Source organism: Platalea leucorodia, assembly GCF_965183815.1.
Source record: "Platalea leucorodia genome assembly, chromosome: 6".
Classification (NCBI taxonomy): Eukaryota; Metazoa; Chordata; class Aves; order Pelecaniformes; family Threskiornithidae; genus Platalea; species Platalea leucorodia.
In genome coordinates this window covers 60,697,927-60,725,853 of record NC_138828.1, presented here as the reverse complement: position 1 = coordinate 60,725,853, position 27,927 = coordinate 60,697,927, and the positions used below count along the sequence as shown (strand labels likewise).

Below are 27,927 nucleotides of genomic sequence, written 5' to 3'. Positions count from 1 at the left end.
ATGAAACGGAAAACCTGAAGTAAACTACATATACAAAAGACTAAAGGTCCAAATAATTTAAAGTTTTAAATTATTTTTCAACCCAAACTGGAAACCATTCATGTAACTAGTGATATGCATAAATGCAACAATGAGGGAATATGACAAAGCAAGTAAGCCCCCAAAAATTCAAGGCTGTGGTTAATATTTCATTGAACCAGGGGGAAGAAAAAAAATATGATTGCAGAGATGAGACATGAATTGCTACTGCCCAACAGATTTCAGTACAATTATTTTTTCCAAGAATCTGCATGTTAAGAAAATCTTCTTTAGTAAAGTTATTCATATTATAGGTATTCTATTAAAGCAAATCACATTCAAGATGTCATCTGATCCATCCTAACTACCCTTGTTCTAATTGCAAAAAAAGCCCCAAACAAACAAAAATCCACTCCAATTTCTCTTTGTATTAAGGTTTTCATTTTAGATCTAAAAGGAGTCTCAATTTCCCAAAGTTTTGGTTCAACCATTACATAAATATTTCTCTAGCAGAATGAAGTAGTTATTTCAGAGTTAGGTATTAATTATTATCATAAGCCAGCTTTTCTTCCAGGAAAAAATGATTAAACTGTAACAGGAACTCACTACTTTTTCAAATTACAGTACTATCGTTTAACTGAAGTCTTGCTGTACAGTCAAAACAGCCCTAGCTAGAGCACTAATATTCAATTACATAAAACCCTACAGACTTGGTAGCTTCCACCACAGAAAATTGTTACTGTCCTCCATGCAAAAACCAGGAGACAGAACAGTATTATTTAAACATATTAATGTAATATCATTCATTCTTTTCCAAATGATTAAGCACTCAATTTAAACACTAATTGCTAGCAAATGTAAACAAGATACTGCTATTCACATTTACAATTAAATTCATTCTGCATTGCTTTTGATTTAATGCATCCTCATTAAGTTATCACATACTGGTACTTTAGTTACCTTGCAAAAATAGAAGTGTTAAAACTACTCTAGAAATTTTCATTGTTGCCATTTTTACCATAATACCTTGAAATTCTAATTATCAGACCAAGATTTTACTCTCCCAGGCTCTGCAAACAGCTAAGTGAAATGCTCTGATTATAACATTGGAGATGGCGCAGAAATGCAAATGCCTTCATTCCAACTAGCGAGAACAACAGTTAAACTGAGACTGCTAATAGCACATCATGAACATACTGAAAATTAAAGAATTAAAATCTTTCAGGGAGGCGTCCATCCGACTCCGTAAAAAGACACACTGTGCAAGCCAGTCACTCTGGGCTACACGTTCACCTGTTGGGCAGAAATGCACAGAGCACGACGGAACTGAGGCACAGATGTCTATGATGACATCTACAGACGTCAGCTCAGCTTTGCCCTGGAAGTGCCTAATTCTCTGCACTGACGATGAAAGCAGTTCAGTGTGACTGGATGCCTGAAATGAGGTGAGATGAACTCTACCTGCAGTTTCTTTCAATTTCAATTCTTTCTTTTTTCTTTCAACTGAAAGACTGTCAGCCTTTCAATTGCACTGAAACATACACCAGAGGTTGCCAAAGCGTTGTTCACAGTCTGCCCACACCTCATACGCAGTTTACATGCGGTCTGTTTTCAAAGACAGTAAATCAGCATAGTAGCTTGCCCTTATGTGACTCAGCTGCATGTGGCTCTTGTGCAAGACCCATGCCTCAGACGGGAATACTAACTTTTTTGCTGTTCAGATCCTGGTTTGTGTTTATTGATCACGTAGACTTAGGTGCATGGTTTGTTGGATCAGGAAGCTCAGCTACCGCTGAAACGTATTGATGATTCCTGTATTATAGGGAGGAGAGCTATATAAACCCAAAGAGAGGACAGGGTAATCGGTGTAGATAGAGAAAAGACTCAGGACGCTACTTGCAGAGAGGAAGAAGCAGGCAGGCGTAGGAAAGCCTTGCTGCAGTTGGCAGGGCAAACACAAACCTCCAAGCTAGTCATAGCATGAGAAAGGTGTGTGTAGGTTGCATTTGTTTTACTGTTCTTACAACAGCTTATTCATAGTATTCCAAAGAAGTAACATTTAACCACCCTTGGCTTGAAAAAAGACCAGGGAAAGATACTCAGTATTTAAAAATTCACCTTGCAATCATCGAAAGAAGAAATTTAACAATTGAGATAATTTGATACCATTTACTGTTATAGGAATAACATTAGAAGTTAACTTCAGTATTAAGATTAAATACAAAAGGTATTTGGAAGTAAAACTTCCCCAAATTGATGTAAGCCCAGCTGACTCTTCCAGAGCTTGGACAGCTCAGGGAAAGATGTCAAGAGAAGGCTGAAATCGAAGTACACCCAAATGCTGCAATGTTCAACTCTGCCATCAGAGCGTTTTTACTTCTTTTCCCCTCACGTGGTTTAAGCATTATTATGGGTGACCCTTGCCATTAGCTATTAACAACAAATTATGTTCTTTGACTAAGACCTAATTGTAAAACATAGCAAAATCCACAGACATGCTTATCTGGGAAAAAAAACTTCTGAATGGTGCAGATTTAGGATGATAAGTCTTGGTCTCCCTCAGATATAGCCCCATCTATCAGGCGGAACCACCAAACAAACATGGAAAAATGGAAATTATTGTGTGGATAGAAACAAAAATAAAAAGATCTCAAAATATTCAAATCAGGAGGACCAGATGATTGTTATTTCAGAATCTTTAAATACTTGACAAATGAAATCACAAGACTTAGCAACAGAGGTTTTGTTTGCCTTTCTTTAAAAAAAAAAAACCAAACAACAAAACAAAACAAAAACCCCAAGAAACCCACCAAAAAAAACCCCACAACCAAACACACAAACAACAAAAACAAAAAAACACAAACTAACACCTGAACAAGAAGGATACCAACTGGCCAGAAATTAGCAACTGTCAACCTAATAATCAAGAAAGACCATCCTGCCAACATATCCAACAGGCTGACATCAACAGGATTTTAGAATACAAACCTGATTTGGAAAGGCTAAATAAACACAGAAGTTAAGAAAACCAGGGTAACACATAAAAAGGGAATTACTTTGCTAACCTGATAAACTTCCCTTGATAAGATAATCAACTCTCTAGACAAGGAAGAACAAGACAGGCAATTTGTCTGAGTGTCAAGAACAGCATCACATTGAGCCACATAGAAATTGAGGATGTTGGAAGAGATGAAGCTTCCTAACCGACAGGACCTTTTCGATCTGAATGAATTTATTGGTGGAGAATGGTGTTATAATTGACCCTATTTGCTATTTCTATAAACAACTGTGGTACAAGAAGTAGGAATGGAACTTAATGACAACAGTTAGGGACCAGCAGTAGAGGACAGGACATTATACAAGAAGAACAGAAATACCAAAAATTAATAATTGCTCAATGGTTATAAGTTTAAAACCAAGAACTTGTGCTATTAAGAGCTTATCAGCTGGAAACAACAGGAGAGAAAGATGGGCATTTATTAAGCAATTGTAAAGAGATTATGAGCCAACAAGAGGCTATGTGCATGAAAACAATGAAAATGCAATTGCAGGATATGACAGAAGTATTTCCAGTCAAGGAAAGGAAAAAACAGCAATACAACTCATGAAATGCTAAAAATACTAACTGCTGATTTGAACCACATCACTTAGGTCTGACTACCCTCACTGATTAAAAAAAAGAATTCAAAATGGGAAAGGTACAGAAGGTGGCTACCAACAGAGTCTCAAAAGCCCTTTCTTGTAAGGGGATGAGACTGTGGTGTGCTTAATCTACCAAAACAACAGCCAAAGGTCTCTCTTTTAATATGTCTTAAATACAGGAGTGCCATCTATGCACTGGGAAAAGACTGCAAGTAGAAGTGGGTAGAAATGGGCCAGCGGCATCGCTAGCCTGAGAACTGGGGCTGCTTTCTGACTGCAGAAGCACACGCTCTGGAGCACCATCCTCTCACAGGGCTTCACTTCATGGCAAACAATTCCTTTCCAGGGTCCACATTTATCAGAGTCATAGCTAGACAGAAGTAGCTGCACTAATTAAGCAAGGCGCATATGTGATCACAGAAACAATGAACTGGAAAGGAGCTGATGGGTTTTTGTGAAGTTTTGCTGTTGTCATTAGTAAAACAAAAAGTAGCGTTCCCTTCCTGGTACTGTTAGTAACTCCTGCAAAATAAATTTTCTTGCCCAATTTCCACTACAAATTCTATCTCTACTCTGTGCTCTCTGACAGGACACTTAACTGGCTCTGAATAACTCAGAAAAAAAACCCCAAAAGTAGAACAAAAGATTATACAAAGCATATTGCATGCTCTCTGGGGCAAAGACTATTTGCTTCCTTCTTTATAACCTGCTCACCAAGTGAAGCCCATCACCAGAGTTTCTAGATGTGACTGCAGATGTATCATAAGAAATGTAAAACTTACGCAGGAATAGTAATGGTAGCCCGTACAGTAATATCCCTGTGACTAGGCAAACAGTTTAACTGGCTGCTCTTCCCCTGGGGACTAACCTACACTGGGCTTTTCTTTGGAGGTTTGGTCAGCTGCCAGATCACGAGCAAAGAAGTCTTAGACTTATAATTTACCGCTATCTTCACATTGGTAAAACAGCATATTCTGTATTATTTTACTTACATCAAGCAATTCTGAGAGCGTTTTCCAGGAGCCCAGATGTTAAATTAATTTGACATATGAAAAAGCAGAGAGACTGACTACTACTTACAATAAACAGTATACGGAGCAGTTCACGAGTTATTTGAAGTAGCTTTCTTGATACATGCATTTTTAAGTAACTACATAATGAATATAAATATCACACACACACAGCATCATAATCAAAACAGGACAAATATTGTTACCAATTTGGGAGAGATGTTGTACAATTGCCCACATGTTGTATCTCCATAATTAACACACAGCAGAATTCCAGTTCTGCTATAAATCTAGAATAAATCTAGAAGATTCCTCAAGTAACATAACTGCAACAGATGAGTGGAGAGGGGAGGGACGGCAAATAAAATGAGAAAAATTAGATGCCTTAATATAAAATGTCTTTCACAGCACAAATTAGAACATGCTGTTTAAATAGTGGTGGAATATTTTGCCCTGCAAAATCAGTCACGTAATGTTGACGTCTTGATTATAATAACTTGTATGGACTGTTGCAAAGAAAGGTGGCAAAAAAGTATGCTTCCCAAGATTACAACAGCACAAAAGGAAGTTAAACAGTGTCCTTCCTGCCCAGCAGGAGATAATCCTAATACTATTATCACTGCATGTGATAAGTTTTGTACTCTTTGACCACGAACAAGCCCATGGGAAAAATAAGATTTATGATGTGCAAAGAAAATACTATATGCCTGTCCTTATCACTCAAAGTTTGATAAAATACAACATCTTATTCATAACTGAGTATTTTAGACAGTATCGTTGACTTTAAAATTTTATTGTAGTAAGATTTTGAAGATTCAAAACCATTTTTATACAACCCTAGTTCCTTCACTACCGTATGTAATAGTGAGGTGCTTTTTCCTTCCAGCCAAATGATACTTTAAAGCCAAGCCTATTTTTTTTGTCTTTAAGCAGGTACCACTATGCTTCATGTAAGAACATCCTATAAGTTCATTTATATTCATTGTTGTAACAACATGAGATCTTTCTCATCACTCCACTCCTTTGAAACGGACTATTTAAGCTGCTAAAACAAAAAAAAACCACCACTCCCATCAAAACAGGCTGTGCTTTTGTTTGTTCTTAAGACCTTAAAATTTGTCATTAAGGAGAAAGTAGATTATACTCAGCTTTAATGGCCAGGAATTTAACAGAACTTCCCTTGTAACTGACTGGAGTACTATCTTTCTTACAGTTCCGTACACACTGACAGGGTAAAAAATGCCAATGGAAGATGAAGGACAGACAGAAATTCAGACCTGTTTGCCAACCAGGCGTCACACCAGTACACAGTTCAAACCCCTCTCCCAGTAGCTATGGTTTGGTTCCACGTGACATGGAAATCCAGTTTAACCACTTGCTGCCACCATCTCCTCCTTCTTTTCCCCATTACTCACCCTGTCCTGCTTCTGTCCATGCAGTGCCACTGCATATTTTGCACTGGCCCCAACACTTGTTGAATAACTCCATGAGTCAACTTAACTTACTAATCTGGCTGAGAACCTCCTCAGAAAAAGTCCCAGATAGTTTTCCGACAGGCATAGTTAGATCATGGATAGATCTGTTATGTTCCAGAGCCAGGAGAAGGGAAGGCAGATAGAATTCAATGGCCAAGACCAAGGAGGGAAGAGGAACTTATACCCTTCTGGTACCTAAACTCTTAACAACCAACCTAATAGCGACACAAATTCTTAACCTTAATAGTGGCAAGCACATGAAGCCCGAAATGGGCAGCTATATGTGAATCTTACTAGTCCCCCAGAAAATTTACCTTTATTATTATTCATTAGAAACTAGCGTAAGATGTGATCACTGATAATTTTAAATTCAAGGTCTCAGAAGCATGTTGTTACAGTAATTTCCAAACCTTGTATCCAATCTATCAGTTAATTTATTAATTTTAATGATATATTTCCTGGTTTTGTATCATGACCTGAGACAGCAGAGGTTCCCCATTTACCCTTCTAGACCATCACTTTTACTTTGCCTTGCAGGTTTTTCTTATTCTCATCACATCCTCATCTCATACCTTTGGAGGCAAAGGCTCACTAGAACTGCAGTATTGCACAGAGCACATTCACACAGTATTCAAACAAGCACATATGCCTAATTTATATAAGGGAAGCATAACATCCATAGTGTTTACCATTTGGCTCCTTACCCAGCGTTAAGTTCTATTAGATTTTTGGAGAGAAGCTGTTCAGTGAAAGATTTCACTAAGCAGCCTAGACTGATGCATCAGTCTTCCCTGGCTTAGTCCTTTACAAGTCAGCAAATAGCTTTGCTTTCTCTCACTATTTCTCACCTTGCTTTTACTGACATTAAGCCTAAAAGCTTCCACTGGATTCACCCCACTCACTTAAATTATTTGACTTAATAAGAATTCTGTGAAATGCTCCTTGGTTGTGATCCACCAGACCAACTCACCTCATCATATTTCCTGTTTCCCAAACAGCTAAAAGGTTTTCAAGTGTGCGGAGTACTATCTAACCTTAGGTCACTGTATGGTTCGTCATTAACAAAAATTGTTTCTTTAAATCTACTTTTTGTTTACAGTCAGTTTTTGATGCATGACAAATCCATGATTTGAGTGGTGCCACAGTACCAATTTTTATTTTATTTTTTTAAAGCAATCCAGTCTTCGGCAGTATCTAGTATTTATTACTGGAAAGATTTGTAACGGGATTCTTTCCAATTTTCCTGCCAAAGTCTAACAATTGTTTAAGTCCCTTAAAGAAGGTTCATAAATTAAAACACTGAAAGCCGTCTAAGTTCTCAGAAACCTTGCTTCCACATATATAGATACATAAGAAAACAGTATTTGCAGAGGGACTAAAAAGAGCCTATTCTTTAAACATTCTAATGATAATTCAAGACATCATCAGTTAGAAGCATTTCATTAAATAGTCCTTTTCCCCTAGGTATACCAGCAAGTGTTATATATGGCTGGGGCAAACCCAAAAAATTCTTAAAAGCATATTCCCCACGGTGAAGGAGTTTCTCTTTCCATATGAAGTTTCTCAAGTACTTTGATAATAGCCTCCAGATGTGAGAGAGAGGATTCTTTATAACCAGCTCACTGCTGTGTGATAATTCTTTTCCTCTTCCAAAGAGAAGGTGGTGCTGGACAAGAACAACAATGGCATTTTCATTTATACTGTGAATTGACTATAAGGGTTCATTTTGAAGTGAATATTTAGGCTCAATTCTCACAACAAAAACATGTGTTAGAGTTTCACATTAAAACACAACTAGAGGGCCATGCTTCCAGCAATACTGATGTTTTAAAGACTATATCCATGTCTATTTCTACACCACGGTGCAGGTGCATCCCGTGGTACACCACACAGTCTTCCTGACTCAGTCATCCAGAAGCGGGTGGGTGCATGTCTGTGTGTATAAAGCACATCATGCTCTTTTCTGCTTGTGTTCCAACACAACCAATAAATGAGACAGAAACGGTATTTTTTTCTAAGAAAATACCGGTTTTCTATTTCAGCAGTCTTGTAAATTGTGGTGAGTTGAAAACTTGCTATACCTACTGAAGCAGAAAATTATGCAAAATATTTGTACCTTGTAGCTCTGATTGCACAGTCTGCAACAGCAAGAGAAGAAAGAAATTAAAATTTCTTTCATGGAACTCATTCAATGACTGGCAATTACACATAATACCATCGTACTCAATAGCACAAGAAGGTATCAAGGTGAACAAGAAAATACTCTTCAGCCATGGCGTTCATTTTCTGGTTTCTTTAGGAGCCAGATTCCACTGAGCCTTAGGACTGAACATCAGGAGGCAAGTCATGTGAAACCCTAGCACGAACCCATGTCTAGTGACAAAACTGCACTGAAGAATTTTGTCTGTATGCCTGTCATCTACTGGAGCCTTAATAAAGGACTGTCATATTAACGACAATTATCTAGAATGCAGAAGACGTGGGTTTCCATTCCCGTGTGAAAGGCTGGACAAAAATTAGAATTGTCAAACTGTAAAAAGTTTTGACATTTCACAATCAAAACTAATACTACCAACCAGCAACAACAACAAAAATCCCCTAACCAACGGCACACCAAATCAGAGCCTGCTCCCCAGACGGCACTGGCTGGCAGGGACATTCCTCTTCATCTCACTGCAGCAAACTTCAGCCAGACACACTTCTGCAAAGAATTTCTATCAGACAAATTAGCTTTCTCCAATGAAGCACTATTTTACCAGAAAATTTTGCTACCTGTTGAGCACTATTATTGATATTATTAAGAAAACAAAACCAAACCCAAGTTTTATCCTTAGGCAGCTACCAAGGCCAAAAATAGGGCACTCTAGAATGGCCTGAAGGCAAAATGCAGAAATTTGCTTACTCTGCGTGTGGCTGGTGGTTTCATTTTATTTTTAAGTAGCCCCATTAAAAGCAGAGTTTCTGGAAATTCTTAAAGTACAGGAAAAAACTGGTGTGTGAAAAATTGGACCTGAAACATATCTGGAGTGGTTTCCTGGCTATAAGTCTTATTTAATTCTTTAATAAGGAGGAAGAAAATTATGTAGAATTAGCGCATGGCAAGTATTGTATTGGTAGAATTCAGTTAATAAGTTTAAATTATTTTACTCTGAATAACGACAAGTATCCCTAGTAATAAAGACTTATTTCTGATACATGTTAAAAGAATAAAAAATTATTTTTAAGAAATTTTCCATTTTAAAAATTTTCTTTAAAATGGGGTAGGAGACTAAAGGAAAAATAAAAGGCACCAGTATTGCTGACATAAGGATATGAAAGTCAAATACACAGTGCTCAGCAACAGGATGATGCTAAAGACATAATGATTATATGTAGGTTATTCAGTTTCTGAGAAATAAGCCTAGAAAATGAATATGACAAGCCTATGCATTTTATTGTAATGTAGGTAGCAAAGAATAATAAGAAAAGTCTTCAATAAATTCAACTTGTAATATTACCATCATAATTGCCAATATTAAAAGTGTGGAAATACTTCAAATTTAATACATTATTTACAGAAAGCATTTTGGAGGACTTTACATGACAATATTAAAAATGTTATTTTTCATTATTTTACTGTTCATTTTATGATACAGTATTTTCACACAAGAATGTAGACTTTTCTATTTTGGGTATGGGAGTGAGGTGCATTTGTATGTCCAAGGAAAAAGTAAAAATGAAAAAGGAAAAGGCAAAGGCAGGAGACTGAGGAAAAGAAAGGAAGATAGAGACAAAAAAAAAAAAAAAAAAAAAAAAAAATCAGAGTTTTTCCCATTCATGTCTCCATCTCATCTGCTTTTATTTGTTGGATCTTAATGTTTACATTCAATCACCAGTCACAGGACTATGTTTCCACTTGGTTCTAACTTTGCTAAACATTTTAATAACATTTTCAAGCCGTACAACTATGTTGAGCTGATCGAAAATTATCCTCCATCCAAAATATGTATTCTATTTCCAAAACCAAGACTTTTATTTTTGCCTAATTAAAGAAAGAAAACTGCTTTTTACAGAGCTCTACTATACCTTTCTGGATTAGCAATACTGTTTTAAAGGACAATATGTCACCTCCCAGAGTTGTGGTGGTTTTGTTGATTTTCTGCAGTTTTAATTTTGGGCTAATAAAGATTTGTCTGGGAATTCTTCTCTAGTATTTTGAGAACTTTAAGTAACTCCTGATTTCCTCCAAAAGAGTTGTGCAACTATTTTGCCTATCAGTTCCATCAAATTCTTGCCTTGTGGCTAGCTAGAATATGCCCGTAACTGCTGTACTTGTCCCTCAACATTCCTCATATGTAATCACACAGCTTTATAGCTACTGATTCTGCTAAGATAAGAAGCAGGCAATATACCACATATAAGGTGTTATTGCAAAGACTTTTTTTTTTTAAGAATATTTTCAAAACATGTCTGACTTTTTTTAAGAAGTTCCAATAAGGAGTCCTCTTATACTAAAATTTTCTTAGTGAAATATGTAAAGATTACCAATGTCCCAAAAATCATAAAGATCACTGAAATTTCCTTTATTTGCTAAAAAAAGACTTCAGATCAATACTTCATGGCATGACCCACTCCCACTCCAGACATCAGGCACCCAGACTATTCTTGGTGAATCTACTGACATCACTTGCATTGTGCAGTGTTTTCCCATTTTAACCCCTATATTCACTTCTGCTTTTTTCCTGGGATTTTCTAAAAAAAAAAAAAAAAAAAAAACAAAAAAAAAAAAACAAAAAAAACAAAAAAAACCAAAACCAAAACCAAAAAAACCCCAACAAAAACAACCACACATGCAAGGAAGAACTAAAATCAGGCAGACTTCTCAAAGTTAAAGGCTGAAAAATCATTGTATACAACTTTTATTAAAAAATACACTATTTAATTATTTAATATCTTTAATATATATATTTAAATACACTATTTAACTTCAGTGTCAGAATTAACCATGCTGAATTTAGATTAAAATAACATTTCACTAAACTACATTGCTGAAATCAGCAACCTGCAAGTACTAAGTCTCATTTAAATAGCTGCCAGCAACATTTGCATAAAGAATGCCTAGAACAGGAATCACAGAAAATATTTAGAGGTCCGACATACTTAAAAAAGCACTTGAGGCACAGTAACTCCGTATTTGCAAAACACTTTGTCATGTTCATCCAGAAAAATCACTTATCCTCTCCATGACAAAATCTGAGAAATTTCAACCCCAAAAGTACAAAACAACGTAAGAGTCAATCCACTTCTTGAGGTTATGGCCCTAAAATTACTTTAACACCTAGTTTAATACTTTATTAGAAATAAAGTATTTTGTTACCCACTAAATTTTACAGTTTCTAAGAGTCTCATAGTACAGTTATTTGAACTTATTCAGTAAATTCTACCAATACAACCGTACCACTGTCTCAAGACAGCGCATACACTGTAGCAGTGAGTAACTTTTGCCTTCACTTGAAATAGCTGGAAGATGTGGCTGATTCCCTTTATAAGATCAGACACCTGCAACAATACTAACCTGTACCCCAAGCATAAACATAAATTTGGCACCCGTTGGCAGAGGATTTGGTCATTTCACAAATGTCTGCATCTGTGACAAAAAGCGCCATAGAGAAATCCGAGAAGCTTACAGAGAAGGCAGCAACCCTCGACCTAAAAAATGACGATTGCCCAGAACACATAAGAAAGCGCACACTTCATCAAGAGTACTGGACTGAAGTGGCCTGAAGCCACAAGCAAAAATTACACCTCATTGTTTAAAAGTGATCTTTGTTTTTATTTCTCTGACTCAAAAATTGAACAGACACTCAACTTCACTTGCTCAGCTGAAGTGACCTCCTCAAAACAGTAGTCCACATGCATGTGCTGGAAATTTAAAAACCAACTAAACCAAGGAATATTATAAAAAACAATGATTGAGAAAATTGAAAAAAGGAGGGGAAATGTTACCCCTAAAAGGACACAACAGATTTCTCACATACAAACTCTGCAGGAGAACGACGAGTTGACCAGATGATTGTCAAAATAAACCACTTGATCTTTCTTAAGTATACATGAGACATTACATAAGCACAAAATTTAACTTTTCTTATCTAAAAACCTAGACTGTAGAGTTATTGCCTTCAGGTCCTGAATCCCATATAAAGTTCTCATGTTTGTCTTTACCTTGCATATACAAGACTTAAAATACATGAAATTCCATTGCTTTTACTCTTCAAAAGCCAAAACAGGATGAAACTCAGTTTCATTCATGTACTGTAGGTTGTTTTTCTGGTTTTTTTTTTTTTTGTGTGTGTTTTAATTTTTTTTTTAAATCACCCTCACGATCATAGCATGCAGGTCAGCAGCCTACTGAAAATGGTTTTCCAAAAAAAATGGTGGAATGTACCTTGCTATGTTTGTTTTCTCACCTTTCCATCCTAAAAATTAAAATATTGAACTGTTACATTTTTTTCTGATTGAATTGGTGGCAGGGTTTTGTGTTTGTTTTTTGTTTTGTTTTGTTTTTTGTTTTGTTTTTTTATTTTTAATTAGAAATCAAAACATTCCACAATGCATCTTCATAGCAAGAAAGGAAGACTTCCAAAGTGCACTTTGGCCAACAGATTGTGGAGGTTTGCAACAGCCTTCAATAGCTGCAGGAGTTCACTGGACATCCTAAAAATGCTGTTGGCTAAGATTTATGATCAGGAAACAAAAGCTGTCAACTATAATCTTTAGTGCCTAAAACTCAGGCATTAAGCCGAAGCTATTTAGCACCTTAAAGAAAAGGGCTGAGACCTAATATTTGACTATGAATTTTATGGGAAATTAGCACAGGAGGAGACAATAAGAAGTTACTGCCCAAGTAACTTATATTGAGGAAAACGCTTCAGTATTTATATTAGGTAGTCCCAAAATACTGATACATTCATGACGGGATTAATCACAGAATTCTGTTCCAGATGTGGAGAGTAGAGTGAATAACTGTAATCTGGATAGGGCTGAAATTCCTAGCCAAGTAGAGAGGCCAGAAGGTGTTACTCCCAGATGCTACTATTGGCAGTTTCCTCACTAGTGGGAAATACTGCCCTGTACTAAGGACCAAAAAGAAATAAGTACTGAAGAGAAACACCCAGCAAAGGAAACTGAAGGATGGAGAAAAATGCTTCCTGCTGCCTGCTTGAAACCACTGCCTTCCTCAGCTTTAACTTCAAGCATCTGTCTTTTGCCAGAGCTCCAACTGCTCACACACCGGGTTGTCTTGATAGTGGTAAAATCATGGGGTAACATACAAATCAGGTAGTGGCCATCTGCATATGGTTGACACTATGTCTACAACATTTGTTTTGAATTTGCTGAGGAGCTGCTTTCAGATGTCAAAAGGAAGACTTCAGAAGACAGTTGATTCTTGTGAAATTCAGGCATTGAGAGGCCAAGTGGTAGAAAAGTATTTTTCCATTACTGAATATACTCTTCCAACTTAAGCATTTTGTATCGTGTATGCTTATCACTCCTCTTGGGTGAGAAAACAGTATCTTCTAGTCAGCAATCTCAGAGAAGCCCAGGAAAACTAGAGCATCTTCCCCCTTCATTTTTAATATGACAGTTTTGCATGCATTCTGGTCTGAATTAAGACAGTGCCAAGTCAGTTTATAGTAAAATTGATATTAGCCTCCATCTAGCTTCCCTTTGCAACATGATTATTATCTAGAATCAATGTACCTAAGTTTCTTTGTGTTAGTCAAGCCTCTGAACATTTGATCCATTGGTCGTGAAGGGTATCAGTTACTCACAATTTTTTCCACGTATCATCAAAGACATGAAAGGTAGTTAGAGATTTTGAATCAAGACTCACTTAAGGTCTCCAGAATTTATTTACAAACAAAAAGACTGAACCCCAGGAATCCCAATATACTACTGCCTGGTGAATATATGCAAAGCATATCCACACATTAATTTCTTATGCATTATCTTGAAGCCTTCTGAATTGAAGATTACAAATAAAGATTTGCTTTAATAATAATACAAAATGAAACAAGCCACAAACCCACTCAATAACATGAGATGAAATCAAATTATTTCAAAGTGAGGATTTGTATAATCAAAATTATCCATACAACTTCATCCAACAGTTTCTGGCAATGTTCCCATGCAGCTATTTTCATAGAAGTTCCCACATACAAACAAATCACTACTAGAAAAATGGGTGAAATTCAGTTCTAAGGCTGGCTGAAGTTTGGCAACTACAGAATTTTGATGCATACACCACCACAAAAGTGCAAGCTCTGTGTAAACACTGTTTCTTCAAAGAATAAACAAAATTATGTTCAAACATTTTTCAACAGCAGCCAGATTTTTGGCCTATCAAGGAGTCCTTAACAATATATTCTGCACAGCTCTCAGGCCCTGAAGTGTAAAATATGAGTTAAATGAGTAAAATTTAGAGACGAGAGGTTTCCACTTTCTATGAATAATTCTGGAAGAGCTTCGTGTGCAACAGTAAACTCATGGTCTGTCCCTGCTATGAGCCCTGTGGAGTGTTAATAATGCTGGCTTTGCAATGACACAAAAAAAGATTCTACTACTTGCATTTTATCAGTTCATGCTTGGGGAGGCGGGGGGAGATATTTATGGTGCCTATCTGCTGGGTAGTACAATTTTTTTTTAATGTGTGATTATCTGGAAATAAAATATTAATTTCTGCATATGTGTGTGTATGTATGCACACATACATATTCCCCTACAGACAGATATACATCCTGTAAGTTAGCGCAAGTGTTTCTTTAAAGAACAATCAACTACAGCAGGCATTAGGAGGGGGGAAAAAAGAAAATAAGAATGAGAGCTGGCGTGAAGACAAATCTGTTTGCAAGCACCGGCCTGTACCGCCCACTGTAGTTCAAGTCACAGCACAAGACTCAGTGGTTTGGACTGCAGAACAGGAAAAGACCAGTCTAAACATCAAAGACCACATCTTATAATCATAATACTGGTACAGAACTGTGAGCCATTGGGCTTAAGGAGGCCTGAAAAACACTGAAACCTCAAATTCTTTCTTCTGTACAAATGGGAAAGACAATAAGGGGAAAAAAGAGGAAATCAAACATTCCTAGAGAAAGGAGAAGTGCATGTAAGTACCTCTCACTAAATATTACCACACCAATTCTGAATTCCAATATAAAATCAATTTATTTTGAAAGCAATCATTTATTAGTATGAATGGCACGACCTATTACAGCAGCCACTCAGCTAAAACATCAGAAAATTCATTGTGGATTCCACGACATTCACATTAGCTCAAAATTACGGGCACCAGCACGATCCACACATTTGCATATAAACGCGGCACTGATTTCAATTGTTTCTAACCAGAGAACATTCTCCTCTGTATCTTAGTTTCTTTTTCAGATGTGGAAGGGTAGCATATCATTCACTGCACTTACATTTGCTGCTCTCTGAAACAAGGGACACACTTTGTTTTGTATACAGATACTGCCTCACCAAACTGGAGGGGTGGGGGATGCTTGTAGAATTTCTTAGGGTGCAGTTTTACAGCAGTGAGTCAACCCAAATCTGCCAGACCTGTCCCTCCATTACGCCAGCACGCATGCGACTGATGACTGTTGCTACTGAAAAATGCCTTTTTCTGGCCACTTTTCAGATAGACCTGCTTCTTGAACCAGCTCACTACATGATTGTAAAAACACACAGGGGAGGGTGGGACTGCTTCAGCCCAATCTTAGGGTGCAGTTTAATGAATCTTTAAGTTGATTTAATAAGGTCAAACCCAATAAACAGTGTTCCAAATTAAGCCATCACTGCAAGTAACAGTTCTGCCACCCCAAGATTGTCATACAGCTTCTGCCAGCACAAGGAGGGGGTAGCAGGTGACTGCTTAAGTCACACTGATCCAAATGGAAACTAACCTGGGAAAAAAAGAAGTGTTTTTGAATAGGATCACTTCCACAATCCAGTATCCTGCAGGCCACAGACACACCTGCGTTGGCATGTGGAAAAGGATGGCCCACAAGCAAGCAAGAGTACTTCACTGGCTCAAAGCGCTGGCTTTGGTGTTTCTGCTTCCACACATTCCAGTAGCATGAAGCAGACCGGGGTTTGATTCAGGGCAATCCTCCAGCTACTGGTGTAGCAACTCCATCCTTTCCAATTATACTACTTTCCCCCTCCTTGCCCACAGTCAGTATGTGCTTCTATTTTTTACTCTTCTCCTCTTACTCTTCACAAACTTGATTTGTGTCTACAACTTTGAGAGTGCTGCTGACTCAAATACAGCAAATGACTTTGAATCGTTATTCTCCCTGAACAGCAGTGGCAGCAGTGGTGAAGATGAGAAACTGTTTCCTTCAGTGGCAGCGTCAACTTCAGAGTACCCAAAGTAGTCAGGTACAACAGTGTCAGGATGACAAGCTTCCACAACGCAACTCTGGCACTCTGTAAAGAGGACTGCATTTTTTTTCATGTTTAGATAAACTAACTTGCTTTTGACTATGTTAAAATACCCGCTACGCAGGTCAGCTCAGATTACTAAGCTGACTTGCAATACTCTGCAGAACTAACCTGTCATTACTTAGCCCTCCACCTTTTCACCTTCCTGATGAAATTATTTTTGCCTACAGTTTTGTTTCTGAGCAGAAGATTGATAGAGATAATGAAAAGCAGTGGGAAAACCCTCAACAAATCCTCTAAAAATGTTAGCAATTAATATTTTCTTCATTTATAAAATGTTGAGGTGATCGGCTAGTTTTAAAATTAATTTTATGAGGATATTGCATGATGCCAGGCTTTTAACCAAAGTGTTGACAGGCATTAAATCAGATAGTATACAGAAACTTAAACTCATCACAGCCCACATACAGACTGAAGTCGGAGTGACTCTGAAGAGTCTCATGACGGTGTGAATTAGGGCACAGCTCCACAGCACAATTTCTCAGGAGGCAGAGCCAGTCTAAGATAGTCCCTGAAGATGTCTCTCAAACCAGCTTCACTGCTAGATAAAACGTAGTGGAGAACTCCATCCTCACAGATGTAAATGGGTATGAGGAACCAATTTTAGCATCAGAAATGGAGTGGCACACAGAGCTGCAGCTCTAGGATGAGTATGCTTTAACATGTAGATGAGTCTACATAGCACATATAGATGAGTCTACATAATACATCCAACTCCGTCAGAATGCTCCAATTTGCACAAGAACCTAAACTAAGAACAATAGGCAAAGATGTCAAAATGAAACAAAATGAAATGGCAGCTTTTTTACTTTGTCATCTGACTGAAAGTGTTTTAGCCTTTAAAGGGAAACAAAGGCTAGGACTGAAAGAGCGTAACTTTGGAAAACATTACACACCACCCCCACTTTCCCAGCTGAGGTTTAGAAACATAGCCTTTAACTTGGTTTTCACTCCCAGTTCAAAGAGATTTTTTTTAACAACTTATTAGGTTTTCTACTGACCTACTTCCAGTTGTACCAACACGTATATATTCTACAAAGATATAGTTTTAGTACTTGGTGAACCCTCCCATTTCCTAAAGCAAAATCCTCATGATTTTACAGCAGTCTAGACTACCAGTTCCAACTGGGACAAAGCTGAAATCTTATTTCCAGATTTCCCATTTCCCTTAGGCTGCAGAGTTATGCCTACTTTCATATTCTACATGCAGTTTCTAAGAAAAAATGTCACTAACAGCTCACGAATGCAACTCCTAGACCTTCATTTACTGACTTCACACAAAGCAAAAATAGTACTCCTTTTCTTGCCACTGGAATTTTACTGGCAATAGCAGAAATGGAAGCTTTAGAGAAGAGATGGATTATAAGTTTTTCAGAAGTAGTGACATATGCCAACTACATTTACAAAGGATGACTGAATAAGGTATTTAAATAAACATGTATTTTCAGCAAAATGCTTTAAAGTTGCCTTGCATTTCTTTGTTTTGCTTCGTAAGTGAATGAATGTTAACGCTGCAGCAGTTCAGTGCTGAGGAAGAACCACCTGTCAAAACCCAAACATATAGGGTAACCTTTTCCACCTCCCCCCAGAATGCTGAATTCTGTTTCTACCATCAAAAGTAAGTATTGAGGTTACTTTATTTCCTTTTATTACTGCAACAGCTTAAGAATTCAACTTCCCTTCACTTATCCTACAATACATTGCACCATTGCGCAAACAAAGGGGCATAGTTTCTGGATGATTCCTCTTCACTGTTTCACATAAACGAAGTTTTTAAAGAAAAATTGTATTCTTTCTAACTGACATCAGGACTAAAGCCAACCAAAAGGCACTGCAGTCAGTGAGAGTTAAGTGACCAAGTATCAGGTTTCACTCTTAAACCACAAGAAAAGAACAATTTTTATATTCCTCAAAATTTAATTTCAAATAATTCCCTACTAAATTATGACTATGGTTTGATTAAATTTCAATAATGAGTTTATTATGGAGAACCATTACTGCGTTTTGGATAATTAAGTACATGCATATATTTTCAAACAGTAAAAGAAGAACACCACAGTTAAAATACAAAATAATATTAAAATAACAGGATTTACCCGACTTTGACTACTCTGTCTGAAGGTAGAGTAAAAATTTTAAGGGGAAATATACAACCGCATTTTCCTTTCATTAAATTGGTAACACAAGTGAAGTTAATCAGTTTATTTTTTTCAAGGAACAACTTATTTTAATAAACTCCTTTTCACATCCACACTATGGCATCACCATAAGGCTCAAACTGCAAATTTTCTTTATATTAAGCACTTCCTAAGTTCAACTCTACTTTCACTACACACATTTTGCTTCTGCATTTGCAGCACCATCATGATTCCAAGCAGCCAAAATAAACAGAAAAGACAAATTATGTAAGAAAAATACTACAGAAAACATTAACTAAACTTAGTAATGGGCATTTGAAAGTTTTAGCTCCTTTTAAGTGGTTTGGGTTTGTTGGGGGTTTTTTGTTTGTTTGTTTGTTTGGGGTTTTTTGGGGTTTTTTTTGTGTTTTTTTCTTTAATTTTTGCTTTACCCTTTCTGTAATAGCGTATCGCATAAACAGTTTTCATCAAGACGATCAAAGAACGCAGGTATCATTTTTAGTTGTTAAAGAACACCACTTTAAGTTAAAAAATTAGTAATATTTTCAAATACCATGCACAGCCCTCTACCAGTCTGTGGGTTAAGAGAGTATTAAAAAGTTTCTGTGCTTTATTTTAGCTGTTTATTTCCTTTATTGCTGCTATAAGAAATGAGTTTTATCATAAACAGCAAAATTAACGATGGCTGGTTTCCAACAGGTCTGTTCCCCATCACTCTCCTCCAAGAGGGCTGCCAACTCACTCCCTTTGCATCCCTCACTCTCATCCTCCTGCACTACCTGCCCACTCCCCTCTGGGTGCCGTGCCTGGACAGCTGGGGTGGGGGCACACGTCCCCCTACAACATTTGAAACACCCGTGTGGGAATTAGTTGAATTTATTCCAGCAAGCACACAGGCTGCTGCCTTTTGAAACGTTTAACAGTGCTGGTCCATGTTCCTTTGCATAAACAGAATTCGGATGTCTCTATTCTGCTCAGCACCAATTTGACAAATCTTGCATCTCTGAAACCTTTGCTCAACTGCCAGCAAGTTTTGAACTAATGTAACTTCAGGGAAGATCAGTAACAAAGAAATCAGACTGCCTGATCAGATAAAAACCTTATTTCATTAGAAAAGCAAGATAAAAACATTTGTCCAGACAAAGCACTATCACATATGCAAAGTAAGCTGAAAAACACAACTATGCTTTCTTTCCATTTTTGAGAGACTAATTCTTGGGCACTTAAAACTACAGTAATAACATTTTCATAGTAAGTACAAGTTTGAAGTTGGTCTTTCGATGGTCTCTCATGTTAGATGCAATGATAAAAATAAAGATCAGTAGTTACACATTCTTTAAAAAAATATTGTAAACCTGCAGATCTAAAGCTATTCCCTGATGGTTGATCAGGTTATTTCCATAAAAAGCCATAAGAAAGACAGACTACAATTGCAGAGGAAAGAATTCTTTAATGACTGCCAGCAAATGCTAATACTACTAAACACTAACGTATCTACTTTTTTTTTTTAAGCATATGCATTTTTCAGGTGCTGTAGCTAGCAAAGAAGGGGGTGGGGGAAGACTCCAGAAATATTTGATTTCTCCAAACTCCTTCCAAAATGTTCTTTCTCCTTCTCTTTCATCTTCAATGTCTGTATCAGTTCAAAAATTATTTGTAAATAGAAAAGACATATGTCTCTTTAATGCTTATAAATGTATTTTGCGAGGACAAAACTTCCTCTCTGTTTCAACAGTTTGGAAAGTTTTGATAAATCTCCTGGAGACAGATGTCAAATTTCTACCATAAGATATTAAAATACAACACTAAAAACATAAGGCCTAAAATTGCTAATGACTACACCAAACAGTGTTTCAGCAAAAGGTGACAGGCTCTATTCGTGGAAGACAACAGAGTACCATTAAGACTAGGGAATATTACTGAACAACTAGAAAGAACCAGGAACTCACTGGAGAATAACTAAGACATTAAAAATGCTGACCTGTCTTCACAGTAAATTTGAACGGATTTTTCCCCCCACTGTGGCTGCAAAACTGATCTTAACACTGCAAGCTCTGACACCTTCATCAGATAAGTACATATCATCTGTCTCACATAAATAAAACATATGTTTAGGATATCCTATGCTATCTAGGTACTACAAAGTTTTCAACCTTCCTTTCTAAGCAGGAGCATACTTTGTGCCAATTTTATCTTTGTTTACCTTTAACAGTACTTCATCATGCTTAAGACATCTTTGCAACAGCCAAATTCTGATGTCAGCACAGCAGTGGGAATACAGTTCATTAGTTTGCTGCAGCTGCAGAGCCAGCAAACACACATTGCTTTGAGTGACACCAATAATAAGCATGTGTTTTACATTTCCAGGTAACAATGGTGATTAAGAAGATATTGCAGTCTGGAAAAATTTCATATATGAAGAATGTTTAACATAGATTGGGGACTAGACAAAATTTTCATTTCTTTAACTACCAAACCATCTATAATATGTACGAATGATGTGAACGAATGATCTGCTAATTATTTTGTCTGCTGTTTTTCTTTTTGGTAGCAAAAGATGCACATAGGCATTAAGCAGACAAAATAATATGAATTGATTCAAGTAGACAAGGAAGAAAAGTAACCTCAGATGATGTTTGATTTCCCTTCCTATCAATCATCTCTGCATTACTGTCTGCAAACCAAGGGATAATTTTTCTTTCACTTCATAGCACTGTTGTGAGATTAACACTTTGTTTATGAGTCTTTGAGCATAGCTAAGGCTCCTGCTGTTTTGCAAACTTATGCATACAAACTCCTCATAAGAATACAGTGATATGTCAAGGATTTTGTATCCAAATTTTATTTAAAATATTTGAATACATAAGAAGTCTCCCACGTTATACCATAAAAATACATACTGACAGGCATACCCACCTAAAGTAAATGATTTATATGATTAAAGCATGTCACTTATACTAAATACAACATCAGTTCAGCTCTGCTCTGCCACAACCTTCCAGTATAACCCTAAGAAATATTTAACCTTCAACATTTTTTTAAGTTTCAATTTCAATGAATGCTTTTTCTTCAGGAGAGGGGGGGCAAACCCAGAAACTCCTAGTTTACTATCTGTCATTCGTTATTTTGTATGCTTTTATCACAACAACACTTATTCATCTCTTTCCCAAGGTACACAATCCTATACTTCTCAAACCTCTAGTCAGTCTCCTCAATCCTCATGTTAATACGGTATTCGGTAAGTGATTACATACCTTTCTTTTTTTTTTTTCCTTTAAAAAAATGAAACAAAACTAAAAAAAACCAACCAAAAACTTGAAGCCATTACTTCGTTCAGTCCACAGAAAGGACTTGCTCTGGAGTTATTCAAGGCTGTTTGGTAGAAGAGCATATTGCCCAAAGGCCACCTTTGTTATTTATTGAAGCTGGAAGACTATAACTGAAGGAAACCATTGCAGGAAAGGAATATTCTATGCCATGTTTTAAAACAGTTAAGCCTGAAGACTTGCATGCTAGCCTCCCACTTATTACAAAGTTTCTATACGATGCTTGTTAAACAGCCTATAACAAAGTTTTCACAGAAAATGTTCGTCATTTTCCGGGTTCTTAAGCAGAGATGAGGAGGCCTGGTTTAGAGGCACTCAGAAATATAACTGAAATCAAAGGAACTTGTGGTTTGAACATGTAAAGTGCAACAGAATGCACAGTCACTTCAGAACTCACATTTTAGAAATGCCAAATCAGACATATGAAGCCAGCTTGTCTTTTTCTTGTGTTTGGGTTTGGTTTTTTTCCTTTCAGTAGCTCTTCAGTTCCCCATCTTTTGAACTGTGATTAACATCATGTCCTCACCTCACAAAAAAGCATTAGTACAAGAATAAAATTAATAATTCTTCAAGGTTTATAATAGAATAAATGAGGGCATAAGGACTTCTCAACTAGTCTGTCCGTTCTGCTGGTCAGTCATTGGAAGTTATCATTTCTAATTCAGCAACATCTATTTTTCCCCCTTTCAAATTGGGGCTTCTTTTCTTTCACAATATATTTATCTTCTTGTTGCCAGGAAACCATTAGAATAATATTGTACATGTGAAATTGCCATCAATTAGTGATGCACTTGTAACAAAAGAAAATTATCAGATAGAAAAACAAAGGGTCTCATCATCAATCAATTCGAAATTAAGTAACATCTGGGTGAACTGGGTGAGTCTACATGGTCTATTTCTCTAAGGATTGATTAAATTGGGACATTTACAAAGCAAACAGCTAATATTGCATTGGAAAAAAAAATCAGAACAAGATTTCTTCTTCTCTGACTAGTGGCCTGTCCTAGTTAATGAAAAACTTGATTGTTACCAGAGTCAAACTAATTAAAAAGATTAAACTATGAGCAAAATCAAATTAGAAATTTGGCTTTAGGCTTATGTGGCCAGCAATAGCTCAAGAACATTGCAAACTGCAGTCTGCAGTTAAATACAATTAATGGAAGTTTTAAAATTGTTAGAATAATTAACTGCGGATCATTTCTGTAACCTGGCTATAGAAAATCCACAAAACTACTTACAATTCTTAAATGTAAGCATGTAAGTACACGCAAGTCAGAGGTCTAAGCCATGAAAATACCCACGTCATCTAAGTCTTGCCAGCAAATTGTATTTATTAACTAATACAATCCAACATACTTAATACGTATACCTTTTCCCCTCAAGCATACCAAATTCTAGCGTATGACAAAATATAAAATAGATTTTCTTCTCCCAGGTGATACTCTAATTTACGTTTTTTTTTAGTTTCCTTCAAAATAACTACCTAAGCATAGCCAGGTCAGATCAAAGGTCCATTTAACTACACAATCTCAGAGAGTGGTCATTAACTTATGCAGAAATATCAGGGTGAGTAAAGAGCAATTTTTTTTTCCTCTCACATACCTCCAGCCTACTCCAAAACATTTAAGTAGCAAAAAAGCATCCTTTCTCAATTTTAACATTATGTAACAGATGCCTAAAACACACCTGTGCATAATATGATAAATTATTAGCATTAACTATTTCTAGTGATATTAGGATAATCTTCCAAAGATAAAGACACAACAGGCCCAACAACAAAGAGGCCCAACATCTAATAACCAGAGGAACATGCAGAAAGACAATGGGAAGAAGGAGAGGGAGTGTTTGTTTCACTCTGGCACAAATACATATCAGATAACTAAGAAATGCCACGGGACAAGATAAGGAAAACTTCAAGGCACACTAGGAGTGCTAACTTCTCCAGATGATCACAAGCTAGGCCTTGGGGTGGGGTGGCAGGGGGAGAATTGGGGAGAGGGTGGAAGGGTGTGTGTGGGGAGCGGAAATCAAAAGAAATTTTTACAGAAAATGCCTTGCCAGACTGCCACCGTGGGAAAAGCAATAAGACTACTGGACTGATTGAAAAACAAAAGGAGAATCACTCCCCAAAACAAACATAAAAAGCCACCCAGAAAACAGAATATTAACCCCAGCTATGATAAAGAACTACATCGCCCTCAATAAATTCTAACCTATAAAACTCTTAATTTCACAAAGACAGGTTTTTACACGGCCTTAAAGCTTTGTTAAAAATCTCTATGCTGAAACCTAATTTATCACTCCTTTTCCTTTGGAAGGTTTCAGAAACGTCCCCTCTTTTTTTTTTTTGGTACTTTTGTGTCTGATTAAATGTGTTTTTTACAGATTTTATGAATTAGCATTGCTCGCACTGATATCTATAGGTAAAATAAAACACTGCCTTATAAATGTTTTCCTTTTTTCTACAGACTTGTCGTACACTTTACCAAACTGTATAGTTGTTGGTACAAAGCTATATCTGAATTCATCATCGTGCATTACTTCTTTTACTTAAAAAAAATCCAGCAGGCGAGATAGAGATGGGGACTTTTGCATTGCTTCTGCAAAACTATCTCAAAAGATAACATTTGCAAACTTTCACATTTAAATTGACTCTGAAATTCCTTCAACGGTCTAAGACAGGATTGCCACAGAAAGAAGTTGCTTTTCCCCCCTATGCCAGAACAAGCATTTGTGAGCTCTCACGATAAATCAGGCAAGAAAATGATTCAGGCTAAAATTAACACAGGTTTAGGGTTTTTTTTCCTCCTAAGTTTTAACCAAGATCTGTTCACCCATCCGTTTTGGCATGTGGCAAAACAAAATGTTTGTAGAGAGGATACAGAACAGCGGCTGGGACAAGCAGCAGAGAGAGCTGCTTCTTTCAGTGGCGGTTCTGGCTCTGCCTACAAAGGCTGTTTAAGTCAGTCTCTCAGAAACTCTATGCATTTTGGATTGATGGCGTTATTTTTAGTATATCTGACAATTAAGTATACTACTATTAATCTTAGTCATAACGGTGACAAGGTTATATATAAATGACACCAAAATATTCTCTTGTGACCAAAGAAAGTTATATCTGAGATTTAATACTTTACTGACAACAATATACAAGTCTGGAGTTTGACAAGGCAGTAAAATACAGTCAATTTTGAAAAAATTTCAATAGTCATAGAGAAGCTTTGCAGCAAAGCAGATGCTGAGTTTCTAAAACTTCTTTCAACCTTCAACTCTCTTATGGGAAGAAATACAATATTGCTAGTATAATTGTTCTCAACTGGTATTTAGTTGCTGGCTCCATTTTGGAACTGAAGAAGGACTACTTGGGTGCCTTAGAATTGTTTTCTGCTTCTATCGCTTGGTTAAACGAAAGTTATCACCTCTCCTCACAAGCCTTACTAAATTGACAAGCATTTGACTTACAGCCCTGAAACCAATCACTATATAACTTGAACAGCTGCACTGTAAAGAGGAACATTAGCAAAAAAAAAAAAAAAAAAAAAAAGTCATTCTGTAGGCAAAGTACAGTAAGCCTCAACTCTCTGCTACATGCTAGCTGCCTCGTTTGGTTAAACTTAATTGGATCTATTAAATGGACACTTGTCCCCAGCCATAGCACACCACAGTTAAAAATCACTTTTTCAATAGCTGAAATTATACATCACATACTGTCCCACTCCAAGAAGGCACCAACCCATCAGTGTAATCCAACACACCAGAAAACACCTTTGACTGCCTTAAGCACCTGAACTGGTGTTTCATTCGTCATACATATGCAATCCAGAGGCTCTTCCTTTCTACATTGCTCAGAAGATACATGCTGATTTTAAAATTCTCAATACCTCCATTTTCAGGACAGTGCTAATGTTATCATACAGATATATCAAAACACTGTAAATGAATCTGGCCTACATTTTATTACCCACAACCCCAGGCAGAAGGAGGGAAAAGATAGGAAAACATTCTTTTTAAAAGTCCTTGGCACAAAAGCTGCTGCTCAGGCACTCTGGGACAGGTGCCCAGAACGTCTCAAGTTCCAATAATAAGAAAAGCCTTCATTACGAGAAGAGGTCTGGACACAAAAATACAGATGTGATATCAGAAAAGTTGCTAATAAGGACACAAATTTGTATCCAATTAAGTTGACCATGACTTCAATAAGCCAAAAGAACAAAAATTTGCAGGAACTGACCCAAAGCCTGGTGGCCAAAACACCAAGTTACACACGCATCTTCTGTAACAGACACCAAGCATCTTTAGATTATGCATGGCCAAGAAGGCGGCAAAAAACCTACAGTTTCAAGGATTGATTCATGCCTGAATTTATACACTCTGCTAAAGCTGGCTTTTAATATTAAATCGTATTTAAAGTTGTGGAAAGTTATCTTTTAATTGAACAAAACTTTTCCAAGCATTTCCATCCCAAGCACTGCATCATCATAATATACCACATGCCAAAGCGAATTTGTTTTTATAAATCAAGTTTATATCAAGATTTGGATTTCATAAATAAAGATTATAGATACATCTATACAAAAACATAAGGAAAAAAATACTTGTTGGTTTAATTCTAAAGTGTACAGTGCTTCCAATTTTCTTGATACTTCAGTAAAGCCAATATCTGACAAAAAAAATGCCTCAAATTCAGATTAAGCAGTACCAATAAGATAAGAAAATTCTTCCTCTGTTGTTTCAGCGATGGTAGGTCCACTAACAAAGTATTCGTTCTGAAAATTGTGACCAACTGAAAATTATGACTGAAAATTGACCAACACACACATGTGAATTCAGGAAAACATATATGCATGAATTTGAAATTCTATTATTCCTGTTATCTAGGAATAGCAAGCTCACCACTGCAAGTTCTCCACCTGGGACAAAATAAAATACCCGTTTCAATGAGCACCCCAAAACTGTACTCCTCCCCATTCCACAGACTTTGAGTCGAGGTCTCTGTCCAAACAATCAAAACTCTAGGATCTTCTCCTGTAATTTGCAATATTCCACTGGAGTTTTGAAAATATTAGGCTGGACTTGTCCACTCAATAATTTTCAGAACTGTAATTGGACAACAAGGCTCGTTTTCAGAGAAATAACTGACATGTGCCTTGCTGCTCTGAAAGCAAAGCACAAAGCCTACATTCTCTTCATATTTATAGGTTAAGACATTTTTCGATGTACTAACTGCCTAGCCAAGACCATGATTTCTATTTTTCAGTCTTTGTGGGGTCACTGTTATGATGGGAAACAGATCATCAGATGAGAGAGTATTTCCGATCTCCAAAAAATTATTACTGCACCTCCACCCTGGGCATAGGATCAAATCCCAGGTTATGACAACTTTCTAGTCCAAAGACTATGGCGTTAACAAACGAGCTGTGCCAATATTTGATCAATGCTCAACTTTCTTCCTCTATTTTCAGCATAGAGTTAAGAATAACACTACTGTATCACAGTAGTATTTCATGTTTCCAGTGGAAAAAGGGATTAAAAAAATAGAAAACAGAGATAAGCCTCACAGTCCCCCAGGATGCTGTCAAGCAAGCAGAGAAGATGCTTTTGTAACAGCCCCTTTTGCTTATGAAAATTTAGCAACTTTGCCAAGCACCAGTTATACTGAATAGGAAAGAAACAATATGTATATCAACTTGCAAAATCTGAGGCAGGTTCTACATATGAAACAATTTCAAAATTCCATCTACAAATCCCAGAAATTCATCTTCACTGTTTGTGAACAGTACTATCTTTTCAGTGAAGAATACCCTTAACTAGATCTACGTGCTTCCCCCCCTCA

At 36.8% G+C, this 27,927-nt stretch overlaps 1 protein-coding gene across 4 annotated transcripts in view; it reads right to left on the bottom strand.

Annotated features, from left to right (window-relative positions):
- The window catches only part of PDS5A (PDS5 cohesin associated factor A), an 86,206-nt gene that overhangs the window by 56,761 nt on the left and 1,518 nt on the right, over window positions 1-27,927 (bottom strand). The window lies entirely within an intron of this gene.